The sequence below is a fragment of the Pseudopipra pipra genome, chromosome 3 (genome assembly GCF_036250125.1).
Source record: "Pseudopipra pipra isolate bDixPip1 chromosome 3, bDixPip1.hap1, whole genome shotgun sequence".
NCBI classification, from domain to species: domain Eukaryota; kingdom Metazoa; phylum Chordata; class Aves; order Passeriformes; family Pipridae; genus Pseudopipra; species Pseudopipra pipra.
The window spans coordinates 86,422,482-86,444,975 of NC_087551.1; the positions used below are offsets into that span (position 1 = coordinate 86,422,482).

The 22,494-nt window shown below is 43.0% G+C and overlaps 2 long non-coding RNA genes across 2 annotated transcripts in view; one reads left to right on the forward strand and one right to left on the reverse strand.

Annotated features, from left to right (window-relative positions):
• The window catches only part of LOC135411954 (uncharacterized), a 32,336-nt gene extending 16,567 nt beyond the window's left edge, over positions 1-15,769 (reverse strand). Inside the window, exons 1-2 of the long non-coding RNA XR_010429400.1 lie at positions 15,602-15,769; positions 4,858-4,941 (exon numbers count right to left, since the gene is read on the reverse strand). This is a non-coding gene — a long non-coding RNA (uncharacterized LOC135411954). The remainder of the gene's footprint in view (positions 1-4,857; positions 4,942-15,601) is intronic.
• Positions 3,318-10,000, forward strand: LOC135411955 (uncharacterized). Its single transcript, XR_010429401.1, has 2 exons — positions 3,318-4,642; positions 9,191-10,000. It is a non-coding gene; the product is annotated as an uncharacterized LOC135411955 (long non-coding RNA).
• Positions 15,770-22,494: the final 6,725 nt, after the last annotated feature.

Below are 22,494 nucleotides of genomic sequence, written 5' to 3' on the forward strand. Positions count from 1 at the left end.
TGTGGTTAATTCACCTTAGCTGTTCTCAGGAATATAATGTAATAAATTTCTGGCACTTGACAAAGAGCATTATCCTCTATAGGTTCTTCTGTTGCTTATCACCAGACTAGCTGGGCACCTTCCAGCAGTGCATTAAGCAGTGTGACTACCCTCTGGTCTGTATGATTTGTTCTGTCTAACCTGCCCCTTGGTAGCATGCTCTATATTCCTTTCGCATGAAAAGGTCTGTTTTTCAAAAACATGCATGAGCTGTTACGCCTCTCCAGTTCATGTGGGACTGGGAACAAGGAACTGTGCCTTGCATATGAATTGATGACATTTGATAATCCTTAGGCTGCAGTTTGCTCCTCAGTTCAAATGACATCAGCTCAGGCAAAGCACTGGTACCAGCGTTCAGGGCTACGTGTTTTTCTTCCAGCTAGCTGACCAAATTAATGCTGCTCAGTAAAGGTATGTGATTTCCTCACCGAATCTGGACAGCAGGTAGACCTCTTCTCTTCCTTGTAAGGGGGAGCGATAGCAAATGGTCAGGGATGGGGTAGACCTTATTTTTGAAGAAGCTGGAGAGCTGGGGATGGAAATAGTTTTTCTCTCTCTTGCTTTACCCTTTCAGTCGCGTTCTTTAGCTAGAACAGGATGAGACTTTGTTGCCATGATGTAAGAAGTTGCTGGTGTTGCACAGGACTGCCTAATTTTTAAATATGCTTATGTGTCCCCTGACCTTTGTGAATACTGAGAAATTACCCTTTATAAGGGCTTTAACATTCAACAGCTTTTATAAATGTAGTTGCAAGATGCTGCACTTAAGGGAGATACCAACAGCAGGACGGGAAGTTGTGTACCCCTGCTGTGCACTGCTGCTGGAAATGAGCATCTAATCCGAATGGCTGTGACCTGGATATCAAAGAAGGAAAATTAGAGGTCTGTTGCCAAGAAACTGGGTGTCCTTGGCATCTAGCAAAGCAGCAACAGTTTTAATTATCTAATTAAAGTGTGGCATACCATTATTTTATATCATTTAGAAAGCCAGTTGTGGATGTTGTCCTGTTTCTTTCTTAGTACTCTGTAGAAAAGAGTCCCTGACCTGTGCAGGTGGCCATGATGGGTATACATATCAAAGCCAAGACGTTAACAAAACCATCAGAGCAGTAATCATTGACTTTGTTCATGTATTGTTAGTTCTGTGTGGGTTTTGCTTCTTAATCTTTGCAAGTTACAAGTAATTAAAAACTGTCCTGTAGGACACCAGTGTTTGGAATTTTTTTTTTTTCAGCATTCTGCTTTGTCCTACATTTTATCTCTGTGTCTCCGGGGTAGTTTTCGTTGACTTTGAAATCTAACTTGGCAAAGTTTAATGGCACTCACTGTTTTGCTTGTTTCTCTTCTGGTCTGCTTTTCCTTTGATATGCTCTGATAAATATTTGCTGTGGGACAGATTTCAATCTCAGTTACGTCAGTATAAATGAAAAGCAAAAAGCACAGTCACTGAAGTCTGTGATTATGCTAGAGGAAGTGAAATCAGACATGGGTTCGCCTGTCCAAAGTTGGTAGCTCTGTATTGAAACAGCCTTTGCTAACAAGGGGGAGAATAGGAAGAGGCCAGAGAGCCTGCTGAAGAGAGTCCCTGCGTGAGGCAGAACTCTGGTTGCTGGCAGTTCCAGGGTGAAGATGATGCCCAGGGATATAATTAAATATACACACTGGGAAATAAATAAGTGTCAAATGATTCACATGACAGAATCTTAAAAGCACACAGGGCAAGCACAGAGTCATTTTGTTTTAGACATGTAAACCACAAAGGAGGGGAGTCTCGTTTTCCTTTCCACTGAACTCCTTACGCTTGGTTTATTGGGGGCATGTAGATACCCTGCAACCTTTGTATAATTGAGTTTTGCCAGACCTCGTCACATGTGCTATAACTTCAATTATTTTTTACATTTACATTTTTTACATTCTTGCCTTTTGGCCTTTTAAGTTCTCCTTGGTTGGAATGAGGCTCATTTTCTTATGGTTCCTCCCCAGGTCCTTTTTCCACTGAGGGCAGGATACTGATGCAGTCTGCATGGGCTTTAGCCCTCCAGCCCTGCACTTTTGACCCTTTACTCCTAGGGCTTTACTACAACATAAGCTATGTAAATGCATGGTAGCATGCAGCTTATTAAATACTCAGCTGGTTCCAGACTTAATGGCTCTGCCTGGTCCTGCTTGCTTAGCGGCATAGCAGGCTGTGTGCTTAGCAACCCCGGCTGCTGAGAGCGTATCACCCCCATGCACTGCTTTCCCTGCTGCCTCCCCACCAAATCAAATATTTCCAGCTTTTTCTGATGCTACACAAAACCTTGCTACCACCTGCCAGTTACAGCCCATGCTAACAACTGTATTATAACAGCATCATGAGGGCTGACTAGTACAGGACACAAAACCCTGGACCATTAGAGATACTGGGCTCATTTCTGCAAGGACTAATAACTGTAAACCAAATATACATACCAGTAAATGTAGACCCTATTGTTTTAGCACTTGCTTTTTTCTTAGCAATTTCAAAATGTCCACTCATAAACAGTTTCAAGAACAATTCATAAACTGCTGCTCTTTTGAGCTGGACAAGAGCTGGTACTCTTGTCCTCTGTAGGTGGAACTCATTTGCTGCATGGAAGAGAAATACAGCCAGTATTTCTCTCCTTTCCTATATTATAGAAGGTAATCTGTGTTGGTTGGTGTTGATTGGTTAATTTCTTTGGTTTGTTGGTTTTGTTTTTTAAAAGCTGAAGAAAGTCATTGTGACTTATCTTTTGTCTCACCTCAGGTAACCCTTCTGAGATCCTTGGGAATGAGTGCAGCTCAGCTAAGCCTCTAGTAAGATGATTACTCAGAAACTATGATATTGGGGAAAATGAGTGAAACATGAAATCCAGCACATTTTCAAGGGTTTTTGAACCCAGAAGAAATCACAACTACTTTCTAATCTTTCTTCCTAATAAACAGGCCATATGTAGGTCCTTCTCTTGTTATTTCTGCATTAAGCAAATAACTTCTGTTGAGGTGTGGTCTACTCCTGCCATGAACAGAATAAAAATGACGATGTTCTCTGAAAGAAAACAGCTGAATCATTTTTTAAGTAATTCTGTTTTAACAGATTGGAAAAAAAAAAAAAGGAGGGGAGGCAGGGAAAAAGATAGTATCATGGCAGATATCCTTGTGGCTTCTGGGTTTCCACCAGGCTGTGTATCAAGCCTCTATGGGGCAAGGGCATCTGCTAGAAAATAGACCTGACATTTCAAATCCTAAGATACACGGCATGTATTTTCCTAGAGACAAAGTCCTGCATGTAATAGTAATATTTATATAACAATTCAGGTCTTCAAAGAAGTGTACAGAAGCTGTGAACTGATCTGCGCAGCTCTTCAGTGGAGTTTATTATATTTGAACTGTTTTATCTCTGGTAAGCATGCAGGGAGATTAAACAACTACTCTGGAGCCACCAGATGCATCTGAAGCAGGGCCAAGATTAGAATATTGATTTCTGGCCTCCGCAGTCCCAGGCTCAGTTCACTACATTATGTTGTCTTTGCAGATAACGTTTAGACAAATAGATCTTGACATATGAAAAGCTCAGTAGCCTGCCAGTAAATTGAGCAGAGCTTTAGCTGTTCAATTCCTATGATTTGTGCATGCCTCACACTTGGTCCCAGTAATGTCAGTAGCTATTGTATATTTACAGAGAAGCCCACTTGTATCCTGAAGCATACTAGACTTTTTTTTTTTGATCTCTGAGTAGAAATAAGCCTAATTATGATACATTTTGCTCTTGTCAGATTGAGATTTGCACATATGTTACCTCAAAGAAATTTTGCTTCAGTCCTCTTTAAAATATCCCCACATTGGTAGAGATTCTCAGTCCTGACCAACGGTAGCTTGTCAATCCTTCTAATTTCTTGAGTAAGAAGTCAGAAAAATGGGAAAAGTCCTGCAGGCCCAAAATTCAAATCCAAGTACTTTTAATGAAATCACCACATACCAAGCATACTCAGTTTCTGATATCCAAATGCCAAAGAAAAGGCAAGTGTGTACTTGAAAGCTGAAATAAATTCTGCACAGAGAATAACTCAGGTATATTTGTATCAGAAAACTTGCCTCCCAGTATCCACAGAGGTGTAAGAATATTGTCATTGCTACAACCCAGGAAACCTCCAGGCTACCTGAGCTTGCTGATGTGTAGCCCAGAACCTTTTTTCCACATTTTTAAACTCCAGGTATCCCATCTGCAGCTAACAAAGGACCCTGCTTACTCTCACAGAGCCCACTTGAAGTTTGACAGTCCTACAAAAGCTGTACTAGCGTTTCAAACACTTCAAGTTGTCTAACAGCCTTCTCCACCCTTCTTTGTTACTCGATGCAGTAGCACGATGTCATTTGTCAGAGTGCCAATACTGGAGACATGCTGAATATGTGAATAGCGAGGAAGTGGTTTCCTTAGCAATAACAGGCATGTGAAAGTCAAAACTTCCTTTCCTCCTCATGTGACCTTTTTCAAAGCAATTCAGCCTGGGGACAATAGGACTGAATTCCAAGCACCCTAGTGTTCCTGCACTGCTCGGCAAGGATCTGCCAAACGGCCAATGTATCGTACCTATTTATTAAGGTAAGTTCGTATTTCTCTTTAGATGTTCTCCACTAGAGATTTGGTGTGTTTATATGTACAGGAAAGTGTTTCTTGAACACAGAATTACCTAATGCCACAGAAACAAATATATAGAAGATAAGTAATTTTCTTGCCATTGTGGACCAAAACTTTTGTTATGCATAAAATCGAAAGTCCTTTCTGTCATCAGGAAATAAGGGCATGAAAACTCTTACCAGTTTGTTTTAATAGGTGGACCTCCCTGATGACATTTTGCCCATTTCATATAAGGTGGAAATCAACACTCCTTATGAAAACTCCTAAGGAAAAAAAAGTGAAAGGGAGATGATTTATGAAGGCAAATAAGAAGAAAATGGCATTCATCTCACCCATCCTGGAAACGAGCAGTATCAGTCCTCTGTTGCTATTCTTATCGTATTTGGTACATCCTTTTCTCATCCCTAAGGAGACAGCAGTGATAGCCAGAAGTACTTGCACAAAGCTGCCTGTCCAAGAATCCTGAAGTATTTTCTAAAAGTGCCTACTAAATTTAAATCTGAGCTGTCTATTGAGTTAGGGAACTATTCTCTCCATTTTTCCAGCTGGGGAGGCAATACAACAGGTAGTTGTCAAAAGGTCAGAGAAAATTCCTGTCGGAGCTGGAAATGGTCCTTCAGCATACTTTCCGTATTGTAACATGCAAGAGACAGGCTTGAATTTCAGATACTCAAGAAGAGTTCTGGTATTAGAGTTCTCCCCAGATTTGGTGATGGTGGGCCACCCATACGCAGCCCACACCAGCTGCCTTGCTGCCCACCAAAGGGCCTGTATTCAAGTCCCTGGTGATTCACAGAGAAGGGATTGTCTAGGTCTCAAGGACCACTTATTATCATCTTGCTTTTAGTCACACATGCTGTGGTTTGCTTGGGTTTTCCTCACCACTTTCAGCACTTAGTTTTAAACTCTAGAGTATAAGTTTTCAGAAATAAACAGTGCAATGTGAATAGCTGAGTTTGGAGTTGGTCCCACCAGGCAGGAGAAGAAATTTGACAGGAGACGGTTCCTCTGCAGCTTTCTGTGAATCTTGGGAAGAGATGTGTTATGGATTCAGAGTCTAGGCAAGCCATCTGCTCCCACAAGCACTAGCACATCAGTGCTTTGTGCCGGTTACTCCAAGGTAAAACGTACTGTCTAACTAAGCATTCATGTCCAACAGAGTGTGTAAGTACCTGTGGTGAAATGTTGTATGAAATCCCAGTCTGCTCTTGGCAAAATGTCATACCAAGCACATTCACATTTAATGCCAGGAGTTATGCAATTGCTCTGCAATATTCCTGTAGTTTCTGAAGGTGGACTATCACGAGAATGCTCAAGGAAGGATGTGGATGGACTGTTCTCAGATGAGATATTGATATATGGCAGCAGCCTCTGCCATTGATTCCGTGCCCAAGGGAGTAACATTCAAACCAATTTTTGATTACACCCTCATAGCACAGGCAGACATGACCAGAAACAGGCAGCTGAAGCAAAACAGACATAACTGTGGTGAACAATTGCCTTGAGTCTTTCTGGATATGAGACACCTGTCCTGCACAGGGAACAGAGAGCAGGATAACCAGGACCATACTTCCCATGGGGGAGCAAACAAGCAGCAGCTGGATCATGGCTACAATGGCACCACCTCAGCACAGTGCAACATGGAGGTGGGCTTACTGCCATCAGGAGGCTTAGCAAGTGATGCCATAAGCCCAAAGCACCACGTTACTCAAGCTGTGTGAAGAGCTTGGAAACAGACCTGGAACAGCAGTGGAGATGAAACGAAAGGCAACTGAGTGCACCTAGACAGTGTCTTGGCATAAGAAGGAAGGACTCAGAAAAAGGCCCCTGCATTTTTTTTCTGGTGTGGCAGAAAAGGATCAGAAAAAGGTGTAGGAGAAGCCCAGAAAATCCTCTCTAGCAGACAAAGGATGGCAATGGGCTGCTCACAAATCCCCTTCCAGCAGTAACTATATAGGCTGGGTCAAAGTTGAGGTAGCCAGTACCCTGGCGACACAGTAATACCCAGTAAACTACTGCACTACCAAACAATGCTGATTTTATTATCTGTCACTGCCTGTATGAGTAATTCAGAAATTATTCAGCTATCTCCATGTTACTACTCTGTGTGCAGCGCTTTCTAATCCCTCTGTCACCTCTGCCAGAGGGTAAGAGCTGCTGCTGGCTCTGTGAAACTGGAAAGGCACTGGAAGATTCTGGGATGGAAGTGGACACAGTGAAGTTGTGGTGGGGACAGGGTTCCTGGGAGCCCTGGGAGAACATGGCACTCAGGAAGGGCACTCCCCTCCCAGCAGAGTCAGAGCAAAGCAGAGGTCCCTCCAGCACCCAGTCTGTTCCACAATGGAAGATGTCTCTGTGGCCAAGCTGGGGGCTTAGGGAGATACAGATCAGTGAGGGGAAAAAGCAGCTTTGATCAACACTTCAGTTCCCTCAGACACCACCAGCCCACCACCATCCATGTATCTTGCTGACAGCACATGAAGCATTCAACTGAATTTCAAAGGCTCGAAGTCTGCCAGTGGGGAAGCAGCACTGCACACTAACCCCAGATTCCAGGAAGAAGCACAGACTGGTGCAAAAACACAACAGCCGCAAAAAAGTGAAAGACGAGAGAGAGAGGTGTGCCTGGGGCTTGGAGTCTTGGAAGAGCAGAGATGGCTAGGGAGCCTGGCAGCAAGCTGCCCACTTCTGGCTATGGCATTACCTGCTGGGGCTCAGGGAATAGTTTTCCTATCAAGGACAAATTTGAACATACAGGCTCAGTGCATTATAATAATCCAACAGAGCAGACTGCAAGAAGTTTGTCACATGCTGTGGAAGTAGGCACTACTTACAGCAATCCCACAAAAGTGTCATAGGATGATACTCTCAGCTACACGTTGCTAATTAATAGGGGTTTTTAATTCTGTCTTCCTTTGTTCATATTAAGGCATACTTTATTTCTCTTTATGTGTCATATAGCTCAATAAATTTATTTGAAAAATTACTTGACAAAAGTTTAAGCAAAGATTCTTTCAAAGTTTTTGTTCCTTTTGGAGAAAATCTGGCCAAATACCTTTCTGTTCCTTTACAGGAGAATAATACAGTTGGGATATGCCAGCTCCTCCTGTGCAGTCCAGTTATTTTTTTTTTCTGCTTAGTTCTTGTATGCTTCAGTTTTAAGATTGCTCCCACGAGTCATAATAAACCAAGATATAAAGAAAATATATTCAGCATATTTTGAAAAATAACAAGCTGTATCCTTTACAGGAAATGTGGGCTAAGGCATACTATACAAACTTTTGTCATGTCCTTTAATCTCATTTAACAAGGACATAGTTCAACCATGCTGGTTTCTTTAGAGCATGTGCTGATAGGTTTTAATTAATAAATCAGACTTCAGATCCTGTGATTACTAGAAAATGTTCAACAGCAAAGTAATTTTGACAGAGCTGCTTTTCAACATATTATCCTTCTGCTGAAAGATCCCCCAATGAATCCAACATTTGTCTCAAACACTGAAGACAGCAATGACCCGCAATAAAAAACACTGCCTGGCAGTCAGAGCTTGTCATCATTAAGTTACTGCCACAGCAGCTTATTCCCAAACTTGCTGAATAAACTTATGTATTAAATCATTCAGCTGCCAAAAAAAACCCAAAAAAAAAGCAGATTCCATTCAAATATATGTACTATGCTGTTTCTAGACTTCAGTTTTTCAGTCGTGTGTTTTAACAAAACTCTGGCTTTAGGAGATGGGAGTGCAAGCTAAGGCAGTGCTATATACCTTAGTATAGAAATTTTCTACCTGTTTCAGCACAACAGTGTTATCAGTTCAGTGCACTTTTGAAACTTGCTATAAAATACTATGGCAATAATGAGAACCAAGCAGATCATTCTGGATCTTAAGAGTTGCTCCTGGGGAAACCCCCAGCAAAAAGAAAAATTTAGTGGCTGAGAACGAGGGCAGGATGCAGAGACAAGGGTGGGATGTAGAGACAAAAGTGGGATGCAGAGACATGGTGGGACGTGGAGATGAGGGTAGGATGCAAAGATGAGGGTGGGATGAAGGCCTGGACAGACATGCAGCTTGTGTGAAAGGGGTCTTTCACCCAACACTGGTTGCATCCTTCCTCTCAGGACAGACACACAACCTCGTACCTTCACAGAGGGTCTCTAGGCCCTTTAGTGCTAGAGGGCTGTCAGATACCAACCAGGATGACTAAATTAAAAAGCATCTCTGCAGGAAAGCAACAGTGTGCTCCAGAACTCTCCTGATAATTAACTTGAAAATGAGTAATCACCCCCAAAATGTATTATTTGTGTTGTGGACAGCTGAAGGACACACAGAAACTCAGCTTCTCTACCATTGCAACTACCCAGACCTGAAAAACAGGTTTGTTACCAGTTACCCAATGGAAGGATATGGATCTTGTATCTGTGGTTTCACTTGTTCTTGGTGCTTGTCACTTGATCAGGTAGATTTGGTCCTATTTCTGGTTCATTCTTCCTTTGTTCCAATCTGTTTCACAGGCAGTGTTTGGGAAGAGCACCTGCCTCTCCAGTACTCTTTTGCATCAGCAGATCTCCAAGAACTTTACAAAATGAAAATAAATGGAAGGAATGAGGCAGATTTTGGGCAGTTGGCAGGAGCGAGTGAGTAGGGAAGCACTGTTGATCAGTGGATCATCCTCAGAAGAGGCAAGCAGGTGGAAGAGCTGTCATGTGAAAACATAGTGTAGCAGGTCCTGGAGTGATATCCAAGCTCCCTGAATCCTCTGTGGCTGCTGCTACTGCTGAAACACACCGAGCAGACATGTTCTTGTGCTGGTCTACCTACAGAGAATAAGCTACCACTACAAGAAAGCACATGCTGCTTTCAGCAGCTGTGGTTTCCACAGGAAACCTAAACATTTCAGCCCCTATGTGCCATACAGGTATGACTATGGTGCTTTGGGGGTTCCCTCCTCCAATTTTTAAAGAAAATCACTTGTAAAAGCTACATTAAAAGAAAGCCATGAAATCAAGCGCTCACGTATTATGAAATGTAAGAATTACAGTTACGCTCTTTAATTATTTGTCCCTGCATGATACAAACTTTAACTACAGTCCACCTGCTACACTTCAAAGAAAACTGTTACTGCTTTCCTTTACTGGTAATTTACTAAAGAAAATAATACACTAAACATGAATGACATGTTCAGTGATTTAATATTACCAAAGTAACAATGTGATAAAATACTGTGGCATTACTTGTTTGCTCCTTATACTGTAGTTACTGTACTGTACTGTACTGCTTTACTGAACAGCACAGAAAGCCTGAAGCTTGAAAGTATCTTTTGAGGGGAAAAAAAAAGACATTTAGCTGATAAAAAAATTTATCTCAAAAGAAAGCAAAGGATATTGACTAATTACTTTCCTTTGTTGTCCCACACATTCAGCTAGAGAAGAGGAGCCTTACAAAACTCATACGATACTAAGCAGCTTGTCTTGTAAACCATAATTGTTAGTTTGTGCTGTTTGATCGCATTTCCCCAATGTAAACAAGGTCCTGATCCTTAAAAGCTCATGAACAGTGTGTCTGTTTATGTTACAAACATTTACCATCATAGAACCATCCAAAAATGAGTAAATCGTTGTTGCAATACAGTATTTCATGTTCTCCCCTCTTTTGTTTCTGTATTCACCTCTACTTCAAATTTTAATTTGTTAGGAAATTATATGCTTAATATTTTCTGGTCTATTCCTGGTGGAAGATAAAAAGAGCTACAGATATTTACTGTTCTCTTACAATCTTACAAATATAAATTGCTTTAAATTTAAATCATTATCTAATATCTTGTACCAGGACAACTGCAGTCTTTGTCTTCAAAGACATTTATTAGAAATATTTCTAGTTATAATGTAGTCATTTGCCTCTTAATACTGGATTCTTTCGCTTTTTACTAATATCAGGTGGTAGTAACTAAATAGTCCTGTTGCCTTTAGCAAGACAACTTAAGGAGAAAACTCCTTTGATACCAGAATGTCAAAACTGGGCTCTTCGTTCTTTAAACAACAATTCAAAGTCATGCTGCCCTTATTGTTGGCCTTCAGTACTAAAGATTTTCTCATGCCTGGCTTCACTTTGACTTCATGGCTAAGGTTTCAGCTGGTGATGCTATCAGACAATAGCAGAATGCAATTCAAAATGACGACTGGAAAAATCCCTACCTCCTTCCAAAGCTACCAGGTTAGGATAAAAGAAGAGCTATAATACCTACTGTGAAGCAAACACAAGCATTGAAGCTATCAGGCGTTTATCTGTACGTTGATTTGCTCATTACTCTTTAGGGTTTTGTTGTTTCAAATGTAAGTTGAGAATGGCTTGAAAACAGAGCGAGATTCCACCTCTTTTGAAAATTGGCTATAGTATTTTAATTTAATCTTTTCAACCACAGCAATTCTCTGGAATTAACTATTGCACTGTCCCATGAATCTCACCAGAAATGACAAGTGTATGCTGTCATGGTCAATACATCATATCTAGTCATTTTGTTAGGGAACTCAGGTATTTTTTGTTAGCATATGCTGCTTTTACTATGCTATACGGAGGTAAATTATGGTATTAATAATTATGGAGAGAGAAGGGGGTAACTGGTAATAGCAGGGATATCAATTCATAAATTGAACCCTATCAGTGAAGAATAATATTTTGTTAAAGTTGAGATCTGAAGTCTAAAAATCACTTTTGATTAAATTCTAAAATAGTATTTTCTAGGTATTTTCTAAGCTGGGTTAAGTTACTTTGAAGTTCAGATACAAGACAATATTCCAGTTACTCTGATCATGTTTGTTGAAGGTTAAAGACTACATACCTCTCTCTAATTGTAACTCACTGAGTGCATGATAGAAGTACTGAATTGGACATCTGCTGCTGTCTTCTTTGCCAGTGAGGCCACTTTAAAAAGCTGTCTGCTGTGCTTTCAAAGAAAACCATTGCTGTGCTTCAGCGCTGAAGACAATAGTAGAGGGCAAAGATGTAACCTCTCTTGTCTGAACGTCATATATTCATATTATATCTCCTGCAGATGAGAAACTGTCACTGCAATGAAAAACAAATTTTTGAGCAGTGAATTCTGAATTATTGTTTCAGTGAGAAATGAAGTGGCAGAACTGCCCAGTCAGTATTATTCATTAAGAAGTTTCATTATGGCTGTATCTATTAGCCAACCAACATCAGATCCTCTTGTGCTAGACATTATAAAACCAAGAGCTGTTCTTAAAGTTGGATTATGCAGAAAAACATTTTATATTGCTGAAGTGTGTTGCTTGGAGGAGTGCTTAACTTTGTAACTTTTTTAGTACAAACATTTTTAGAGTGTAATGTAATGGTGTAATATTAATTTCACACAAAAGCTCAGACTATATAGGCCCTGCTACAAAGAATCAGAACATCAGCCAGAATGTGTTGCTTGTTTGTGACTGGAAAGAGCCAGAGAAGAGGCAGAGACAAGTGGTCACAGCTGCAAGGGAAGGGTGGAAAATGCTGACTGAGAGAGACACAAGGAATCTTTCTGGTAGAAAATACACTGGAAGAAAGCTAGGAGTACTGAATAATATTGAAGAAGGTATGTTCTTCCTCAAGGAAGCAGAACTTTGTCACTGCCAATTCCAACTCTACCCTTGACTTGGTTTTTTTGGTGGAAATAATCTGTGAGGCCATGAGTACTGGTTCAAAAGGGGTTTGAGACATTTCTTGAGTTTGGATCAGAAGAAGAAAGAAGATATTACTGGGTTTGCCCTTAAAGTTGCCATGTGTTTGTCCTTCATTAAAAAATAAAATTAAATGACTGTGCTTTTTCTTCCTTCCAGCCTCCAGCATTAGATGCCATGTAGGGAAGGTGTCTCTTCTTTCCTAATGCCTTGTTTAATCTCCTCCTTCCCTTCTGTTCAGTTTCTCTTATACTACAATAAACACTGGGCTTTGTCCACCAGTCTGTGTGTATATATTAGGGCCACAACCTTGTTTGTAGCTATGATGACCTCTGGGGAGAATATATCACCAACTTTTCATCTCACTACAGCAGTGAAAGTGAGTAAAACACAGTTGTTTTGTCTTTGAGCAATGGATTTGATGAGGAAGTTATCTCAGTAATTAAAAAAAACCCAACCCCCTCCACCCCAAGAACTCTGAATGGCTTCTCTATTAATCACTACAAGGGCACCATTGACTTACCACGTTTCTGAGAGACAAGCCTCTAACAAAGTAGACACAATTTTTTTCTAACTCAAAGAACGTTTCATTTGCCGGAGTCTAATATCTTTCGCTCACAGGTATTACAATAATAAACTGTGACTGAAAAAAGATAATAAATATAGGCCTGCACACCTTTAATATATGACTGAACTTTCTACGTTTATCAAGCTATTTTAATTGTAAAACAGTACTATTCAGGTCTCTGAAGGCCAGCAAGACTGGGCTAACCCAGCCTTCTGACCGATCCATCTGGATGTTAAAGGCTGCTGAGAGCTCACCAGTGATGGGGTTACCAAAGGTCAGCCAAGCCACAAGGCGCATCCCTGCTCTTAGTCCATGACAAAAGTGAGATGAGATGCTAACATCAACCTCTTCCACACCTGTGGAAGTCTCTTAGGAAATGTTTTTCTCACATTTGAAACAGCTTATAAGTAGGAATCTGGCCAATTACCCTAGGCCAATCAGTGGCAGCTCATAAAGGCATTGCAAATCGCTATGTATCTGCTGTGACCAATGGATGTCTTACCCACATATCGGGAAGCTGGGCATGGCTTTTGCAGAAGAGATTTGTGGAGTATGGATATGAGCGATTCCAAATTTTTTGCCCTGCTCTGCTGCCAAGATTTGGCTGAATCCTTAGATATATTCCTTGTATAAGTACTAGATGTCATTGGTCCTTCAACATCTCTTACATCTTTTCCAGCTTGAGCTGTGGGTTTTTGGGGGTAGGTTTATCTTTGGCAAGACGTTTACACCACAATGACATGCCTGGGCTCTGCCCCTGGACTCATGCCTGGCTGTGACAGAAATGCAAGCCTTTCAAGCAATAACAATGCCTGAACTTCTCAGATAAAACCTGCAGACACCAGAAAAGTACCAAGTTAGCTCAGCAGGTGAGACCTTAATTGAGAAACAGAAATTCAGCAAAAAAATCTAACCCAAGGCTTTGTTTTGAGATACACAGGAGAGGATGCTGGCACCAACATGCTTACACACTGATATTCAGCTCTTAAGACAAAAGGCTGAGAAACAAGGACTTCCATGCAACATATGGGGAAAAAAATCCAAATTAGCCAAGTCTATTTCTGTTAATTGTTATATTGAGGACTCTTCCACAGCCACAAGACATATTTTATGGCATACAAGGAATTAGCTTCTATTACTGTTGTATCTATGGCATGAGATTCCTACCGTGGCAATCTTCACCTCTTGAGTCAGATGTTCTTCCCCAGGGAGGAGGAAGCCTACATGGGCTACCCACCATCGTGCTCTTACTGCCAGCATTCAAAATCAGCACCAACAACTGCTGACTACTTATCCACCGCCATTAATCACTAAAGATTGAGAGCAAATGTGTAAGGAGAACGTAATGAAACAGGTGCAAGGAAGTGTAAAGTGGGATAAAACACAACAGCACTTTACCAAAGGTGTATTTTGTGAAGCAAACCCAGTACCCTCTGTGAGCAGTGAGGTTCTTGAATAAGGAGAAGGCAGGAGATCCGCCATGACTAGACCTCAGTCAGCATTTGGTACATGATTTCATGGAAAGCTTGGTGAGGTGCTGCAGAGTGGGTAAGAAGTTGGCTAAAGGGAAATGCCAGAGAGGAAATGCTTCACAGAAAGATGTTCCAGAAAGACCAAGCATTATAACTATCTAAACTTTAACAGGTTCATCCACATGCCAATTTATGAGGTGTACTGGTGAAATTTCCTGATGGCAGGGCTGTGAGGGACAGCCAGGAGAAAGGTCAGGGTAGCCTGAAAAAGGATTTGCCTGAACTTGAGGACTGGAATAATGACCAAAGTTCAAGCACCAAGCAACAAGATTATGTACTTTGGGAATAAACCATAAACACATCAGGTTTGAGGTGTGTAACTGTGACTTACTAGGTAGGATTGAGTGGCACATACTTGTGGGTCAAATGAGCATCAATAGTGAGAGGACTCAAGGAAATGGCCTTAAGCGGAGACAGGGGAGATTCAGATTAGATATTAGAAAAAAAAATTTCAGTGTTATGGTGGTCAGGCTGGAATAGGTTGCCCAGGGAAGTGTTAGAGTCACCATCCCTGGAAGTGTTCAAGGGGTATTTGGATCTGGCACTGGCTGATGTGGTTTAGTGATTTAGGGGTTGCAAGCGGTAGTGCTTGGTGGATGGCTGGACTTGATGATCTTGAAGACTCTTCCAACCTTGAGTACTCTATGGTAGCCACGGGAAGGGCAGTGAGACCTCACGGTAGTGGCTTTTGCCCCTGAGCTATTATTATTTCTAGTGCTCACTGCTTGGGTATATAAGGGACTTCGTGTTCCTTACAACACAAAACTGACATAAGGGCAAATCAGACGAGGCTTTTGGCCGCGTAAGAAACAACCACTAGAGACAGACAGCGCTTCTCAGACTGTGCGGCTGCTCCGGTCTCTACCAACTCCTCTCTCCGGACCCCCAGAAGGGACGTCACTCTGCTTTTTCGCAAGCCCTTTTTGCCCTCGACTCCTCCCGCCTCCCCAGTCAAGTCTCGTCGGAGGCAGGCGAGGCCTGCCCGGGCCGGCCGTGCCGCTGTGGGACCCCACGGGGCCGGGACGCGCTGCCCTCATGGAGCTCGAGGAGCCCCGAGAGGCCCCGCGCCGCGGGCCCCGCCGCTTCCCCGCTCCACGCGCCGCGCGGGGGAGGCGGGCCCGCCCGCCGCTCCGCGTCCCATTGGCTCACCCGGGGCACCCTCCGCGCTCCGCGGCGCCTGATTGGCCGAGGCTGCCTCTCTGCCCCGAGCCGATTGGCAGAGCGCGCCGAGATCCCGCCGGCGGGGGGCGGTGCTGGGCGGGGGTGGCCGCTCTGTCACCTGCGGCCGGGGCGGCCCGGCCGCGCTCCGCCGGCCCCGCCGGGGCGGCCGCGGCGCCGGAGGAGCGGCCGGGGAGAGCCAGACAGACAAAGAACATGGCGAGGGGAGGAGGAGCCTGCGTTGCCTCCTCTGCCGCGAAAGGCGCTCCGGGGGCGTACAATGCCCGGCGCGGGGCGGGCTCGCTTACCCCCGCCCCCTTTCCCCGCCCCTGTGGCTGGGCCGGCGGGGGGCTGGGCTGGGACGGGACGGGACGGGACGGTCTGGGCTGGGCTAGGCTAGGCTAGGCTGGGCTGGGCTGGGCGGGAGGCGGACGTCGGGAGCGGGCCCACTGCCTGCCGCAAGTTTCGCCCGGAGTGGGAAAGTTGGGCGCGGCCCGGCGGGACCCGGCCAGGTAAGGAGCGGGCGGGGGTCCGGGCCGCCTGCGGGCCGGGCTGGGCTGGGTGCCCGCTCCGCCCGCAGCTCCCGGATTGTGCCCAAGGGCGCCGGCCGGGGCCGCAGGTGCGGCGGGACGGGGCGGCCGTGCCCGGCGGGGGTCAGGCAGCCCCTGGGGCTGGGAACTTTTTAGGAACTTTGAAGGTTGTCCGCCCTAGTCCCTATCTGGGCAGAGCCGCCGCTGCCCGCGGCACCTGGCCCGAAACGCAGCGGGGCTGCCAGGGCCGGAGCGGGAACCTCCTGAAAAACTCATCCTAAAATCGCGTGGAGTTACAAGCCTACCTGTGGAGAGGTGCCGGGACCGCTGCCCTTATAGAAGGAAAACTTTGCAGCCCGTTTTCCTCTGGCGTCTGCACAGAGTGCGGCTCTCTGCTGGTTTTTCTCAACTCTCAAATGATTCTTTAGCTCTGGTCTTGAATAAATATTGTTCGTGTCAGAATGATTATAGTACTGTTGTGAGGCCTTGGTCAGGATTTTAATCCTTTTAGTTTGTACTGAGATGGAGACCTTTTTTTTAAAAACTAATGATCTCATCATCCAGTTGGAGAGGTGATTTAAATGAATCTGTACTGAGTGTTCAGTTTTTTTAGCATTAATTTTAAGATGTCTTGAGCTAGTTAGCTGAAGTTTGAATTCCCAGAAATGTTTAGAAGCGAAGAGATAAATTGCTGGGCTGCCTAAAGTCATGATTAACATGTTCATAATTAATTCAGTTACAGTGCTGTCCCCCTCTTCCTCCTCCAGATTTATATCCAAGCAGCTCAATTGCATATCAAAAGCCTTTTCTCATTTTCATATAGTAAATTATTAGACTTTCAAACTGTTCTTGCTCCTTTTCTTCTCTCTTTGCTCTCACCCTCAACAGCTGAAATGAAATTTTAGGGTAAGCGTCCCTGTGTACTTGGTTAGACACAAGTAATAAAGATAGCTTAGCAATAGAAAAGCCAGGAGTTAAATAGCCATTATTTTCTATCAATAGTTAATTAGTTATCATCTTTATATCTGCACGTGTAAGTATTGGATGGGTAAAATTTTAAGATGAAAGTGGCACAGCAGCTCTGGAAGGTACTGTTACACATCACCCAACTTAAGAAGAATATCTCTTTAAAATGTGTTGACATTTAATTGACCTTTGAAAGTTCATTCTGTTAATCATACTCAAAGCACTAAAGCTATGGTTGACTGATCTGGTGTTCGTACATTCAGCCGTGCTCAGCATATAAATTCTGCAGCATAATTGCTACTTATTGAGCAAGAGTTTCTTTTCTTCTCCGAAAATGAGAAAGTTTTACTTTGCCTCCGGCTGGGTGCTACGGGTAGACTTGTGAATCTAAATGCTTTTCTGCCATCAGTTGATGTGGCGGGTGCGGCCTCCAGCCAGGCAAGAAATTCCTTTGGTGAAACTGTGTTCTTTTCCTTCCCGAGGCCGCACATAGGGCAAGGTAACCTTGAGGGTTACTGCTGTATCTACTTTGAGTCAAAACACAATGGGGCACTTCACTTTTTTTTTTTGTTTTAAGCTCTTCTATACTCCAGCTGTTTGGATGGAGAAGGCAGAGTTTAAAAAGCTTGATTGCAAAAAATACAACCCCCCCTCAAAAAAAAATTTGGCTCTTGAAGTCAAACCTGATGCATCCATGTTAAAACACGTACTACCTGCTTTATGGCTGTTGTCCATAGCTTTGTTGTAACTAAAACTCATACCAAGAATGGAAGCATTACATGTGAACTCCCCGTCAAAATATCTGGGTAAAGATTAATTTCTGCTGTGTTCACTTTCTATAGGATAGGCTTCCTGCTGAAGTTAATGTTGTTGGCAATAGTTTATATGTGTTGAGATCTCTTGTGTCGTATCTTAAATTTATAAGTCTGTCTTTTGCCTCATGAGAAATGAGGGAAATACTAAATGTTAAATGCAGTGTCTGTGATTCCTAATAGATCATTAGCTCTTTGCTGTTACCATTGAAAACTAATTAATAGCTCTTACTCTTAATTATAAATCTACTTATAAAGTTAAAGCCCTGGCAGTGCTGCTGTACTTTTCTAAGCTGTTTTCTCAATGCTGCTTTTGTACTGGAATCCCCTTCCCTAACCCTGAAGTCAGATGTGATGTTCAAGCTGCTTGTGCAGCCAAGTAACTGCCCTGACGCTGCATAGGGTTGGGAGCTGTTAAAGCCCAGGGAGGGAGAGGGTGTCCTCTGAGCGAGTATTTTCAGCAGGACTGAAAGCATGCAAGTGCTTTGAATACTAAAAAGTGATCCTGTGGTTGAATTTTGTTTATTTTAGTACAATAGTTACAAGTGCCACATGTGATTCATTTCACTGATTCTTTAGAAAGCTGAGTGAAGATAAACAGACCAACAGCATGTCTGTACTTTCAGTACAGTTGACAGAAGGAGGAGGCAAAACATCCAAGGTAGCTTAAGGGCTAGAGTGTGCAGATGCTTGACCTGCAGCTGCCCTGATGCCCGTAGCCCAGAGTTGGCCCCTGCTTTGCCTGTGTGACCTGCAGGGAAAGGCCATGCAAGGTGTCCTCTGGCTACCCCTCAGAGGAAAACAATCAGAGTGTCTCAGGGGCCAGTAGGACATGTAGAGAGAGATCTGCTCTGCAGCTTAACTTTTACAGAGGCTTATGTCTTGGGTCTAGCTAGGTAAAGGTGTCAATCCATCTGTATTGTTTGCAGTTACAAACATTGTCCTGGAATGAAATGCCTGAGCAGGGTCCCCTTTTCCGAAGGTTCTTCTTTGGGTCATATTGCTGATTTGGGAGAGTGATTTGAATATGGTGCCCTCCTGGGTGGCAGAAGCTCCGGGGCTGAGCTTCTTCTGTTGAAAGCTCTGGATGAAACATGGATGGCATTACCACGCAGTCACAAGAATTCAACTGGAGTAATGTAAGCTGGGTTCTGGGTTGTGGCTGAGACAGGTCTAGAGAGGGATTTAAACCGGAATGCTTCTTGACCTAGTGTTTGTGTTGTACAAAAAGGTTTCTGGTGCAGCTGGTTGATTCACAAGCTCCTTATTTCATTGGGATGAAGGACAGATCTGGAAGTTGCACTTCCAGAGATGTGTTCTTGCGTTTCAGCAGTTGAGGAGCGAGAGGGCAAGCAGGGAATTTGAGAACCGTGTGGTGGTTTGGACGTGCGGTGCTGGTTCAAGCAGTGTTATGAAGGCTTCAGTGTTGGCACAAGTACCCGCTGGCAGAAAGTTGTGTGCTCAGAGAGTAGTAGCAGCCAAGCACGGATGTTTAAAGTTTTAATAATATCTAAAACTTTATCGGGCACCTAAACCCTTGAGGGTTAAGAGGGAGAGTCTTATGAAACTGATGGTTGATGTTCTTTGTATCTGCACTCTGAGAAGGATAATGTGAAGTTATTCACTGAAAACTGTGGCATTACATGAAAGGAATGTAACACCGGGCCATAAATTAACAGGAACAGGAAAAGCTCATTCTGAACTCTGGTTTATTAATTCAACCATTTACATATATAACCCTTCACACCAAAAACAGGTACTGTATAATTGTACCTTTTATAACAACATAACCTATCATAGCAAATAGATTTTTGCACAGGAAAGTTCTCCCTTCTCTTTTAAATTCAGGTGTGTAGAAAATAAGTTTTACATTATTCTCTAAGACTACTTTTGCCTGTAACACTTCATGTTGAAGTAAAACACATTGATAATGTGGTCTTGATCAGTGTTAGATCCACAGATGCCTTTCCTCTGTAACCATTTGAAATTTTAGAAGCATGTGCTGGGAGTGCAAATGTAGACAGGTTTAGTTGCATTTTAACATACTTGCTGGTCAAGGTGAGCCCAAGCCATCCTAATGTGACATGCCTGACATAATTCCAAGGGGATCAGTTGTTAAGACATTTGAAAAATAAAATCAGGTTTTCCTTCAGTGTTTTTCTTCAGTGACACATGTTCTAAATAAAAGCTTTTGCAGCAAGTTGATTATAAACTTTCAATGAGTCTAAGCAACTGAGAGCTGTTATTGGAGCTGTCAAGAGATATTCTAATAGCTCTAATTTTTAGCTGACTACAAAAGCTATATTTATCCACCAGGGATTTTCCTTGCTAATAACCATCAAAAAAAGGTTTTTTTGGTAGGAAGCCGTTTTATAGGTGTCCTCCTGCTTCCTTATCTGTTTCTTTTCTTTAACCTCTGGGCAGTTATTTCTGCTGTCAGAAGCAAAATGCGGTTACACGACCTGTTCGCATCTGTGGAAGGCTGTGTGGGTGCAGCACTTTTGTGACTTAAACTGGAAATTTTGGGATAAATTCCTGATGCCTGAAGTTAACAGTAGGGTTTCTTCTCTGTGCCTTCTTCCTACCTGTCATTTCTCACATGTGGCTCTATTTTAGCTGTTCCAGTGGGGCTCACTCTGCCTTTTCCTCTTACAGAACTTTCTAGTGTGTGCTTTCTTTGGCATGTCAGTGTTGATTACTGTGTTTTTTGAGCACTTTGGAGCTTCCACAGTGTCTTAACATTTATGCATTTATGCTGGTAAGCCCTCTCTCCCCTTGCTTCACTGCTCAGTCTAATGCTTTCTCCTCACTTTGTAGGACTGAATTGTTCCTCTCTTTTAACTTGATGGATTTTTTTTTTTCCATGTGCATGTTAGTCTCTTGCAGCTTCTGCTACTGGAAAGTTGGGAGGGAAGACCTTTTCAAGGTGATGAAGATACAGGTTAACATTAACAAGATTCAGGTTCGTGGCCCTATCGGTATGATGTTAGCATTTTATCCGATAGGTCAGACTGTTTAATTACAAACTGTGGGAACAAGCAAGTGTTTAGCTACCTTGAGGCTGATGTTCAGCCTCATTCTGTTCCCGCATGCCATAAGCCTGGTCACACCCAGGGAAAGGGGAGGCTGTTGGAAATAAATGAAGAATGGGACTTGAGTAGATATATTGCCCTAGTCTGTATGTGTGCAGAGGTTAATGCATTTGCTGTGTATGAACTCTAGTTTCATTCTTTAAATGTTTCTGTTATGTTTTACTTTCATAGTGCTGTGAATAAATAAGCATTTTTTAAATTAGTTTAGCATACAGTGTTGTTAATGAAGTTGCTTTCTACACACTTTTAGTGGATGTTTTGCTTAACGTAGTACCCAGAAGTTCTCTTGCATCTAGCACTAATTTATGGTAATGTTCAAGTACTTTTGGGACAAGAGTAATCAATGCATAGCACAACCTCATAGGTAAGGATGTGTGAGCTGAAGCCATGCAGACTCTTCTGCAACATCTGGGGTTTGTTCACTTTGGAGCACATTAAGTGAAAACAGTGTTGTGGCCAGAAGTTGTATTTGTTTTGATCTACTGGAAATGAAGGACAAACATTATGATTGGATTAATTATTTTGAGAGTCTTTATGTCCCAGTTGCGTGTTTGAGCTCTGTACAAGGGAAGGAGTGATGGGAGAGAAAAATGGCCTTCCCTGTATTTGCAGGGGACTTGGGATGGGTGCCGTGTCCTGGCTATGGGCAAGCAGAACTGACTCCTCCATTGATTACCGGACCCTGAAATCAGAAATATGAGGGTAAACGTGTAGCATGTGAGGTGTGAGTCACTGGACCAACAAAAGGATCAGAGTTCGAGTCTGTGCTTTTCCCAAGAGTACAGCAAGGTATAGAATATGTTCTCCAGAGAACGTATTTTCAGCACAAATTACATGTCCTGAATAAAGGACATAAGAAATGTGAGTTAGGAGACAGTTTGCAAAATACAAGATGAAAGCATTCTAGAAATTCTAGGAGGATGTTGGGGCAGAGTTTTGTGTTTGAAGATGGTTCTGGTCAGCCCAAACGTGTTTGCTCCTGTCTGCAGGGATCTCTGATATGTGCCATGCCTGTAGTGTGTCCCCTGTGCCAGAGGCTTGTTACCACTGCAGCTGTGTTTTGCCTTCCTTTTGAATACGGACAATACAGCTGAATGAGTTGTGTGCTATAGGTAGTTTGATCATGCTGTCAAATCTAAATAAATGTTCTCTGCTAAGCTTGGGATCTGTAATGTTGTGCTCTTGAGTAATGCTTCTCCCAAATAGCCATGAGAAGAAATTATTGCCACTGGGGACTGTTTGCTGGTTCAATATATGCTCTTTATTCTTGTTTTGACCCACTACATAGTCTTTGTACTTGCCTGAAATAGGAAGCCATGAAGTCAACCGTTCTGTGGTGGCAGCTGGCACAGCGATGCGTACTTAAACGCGGCTTCGGGCTGGTCGCTGCTCCACTCATGGTGCTAGTTCTGCCAGCAAGGAGAGCAATGCTCTGCACCCCCTGGGCATCACCTACTTCTGCCACCTCATAGGAGAGGACAGTT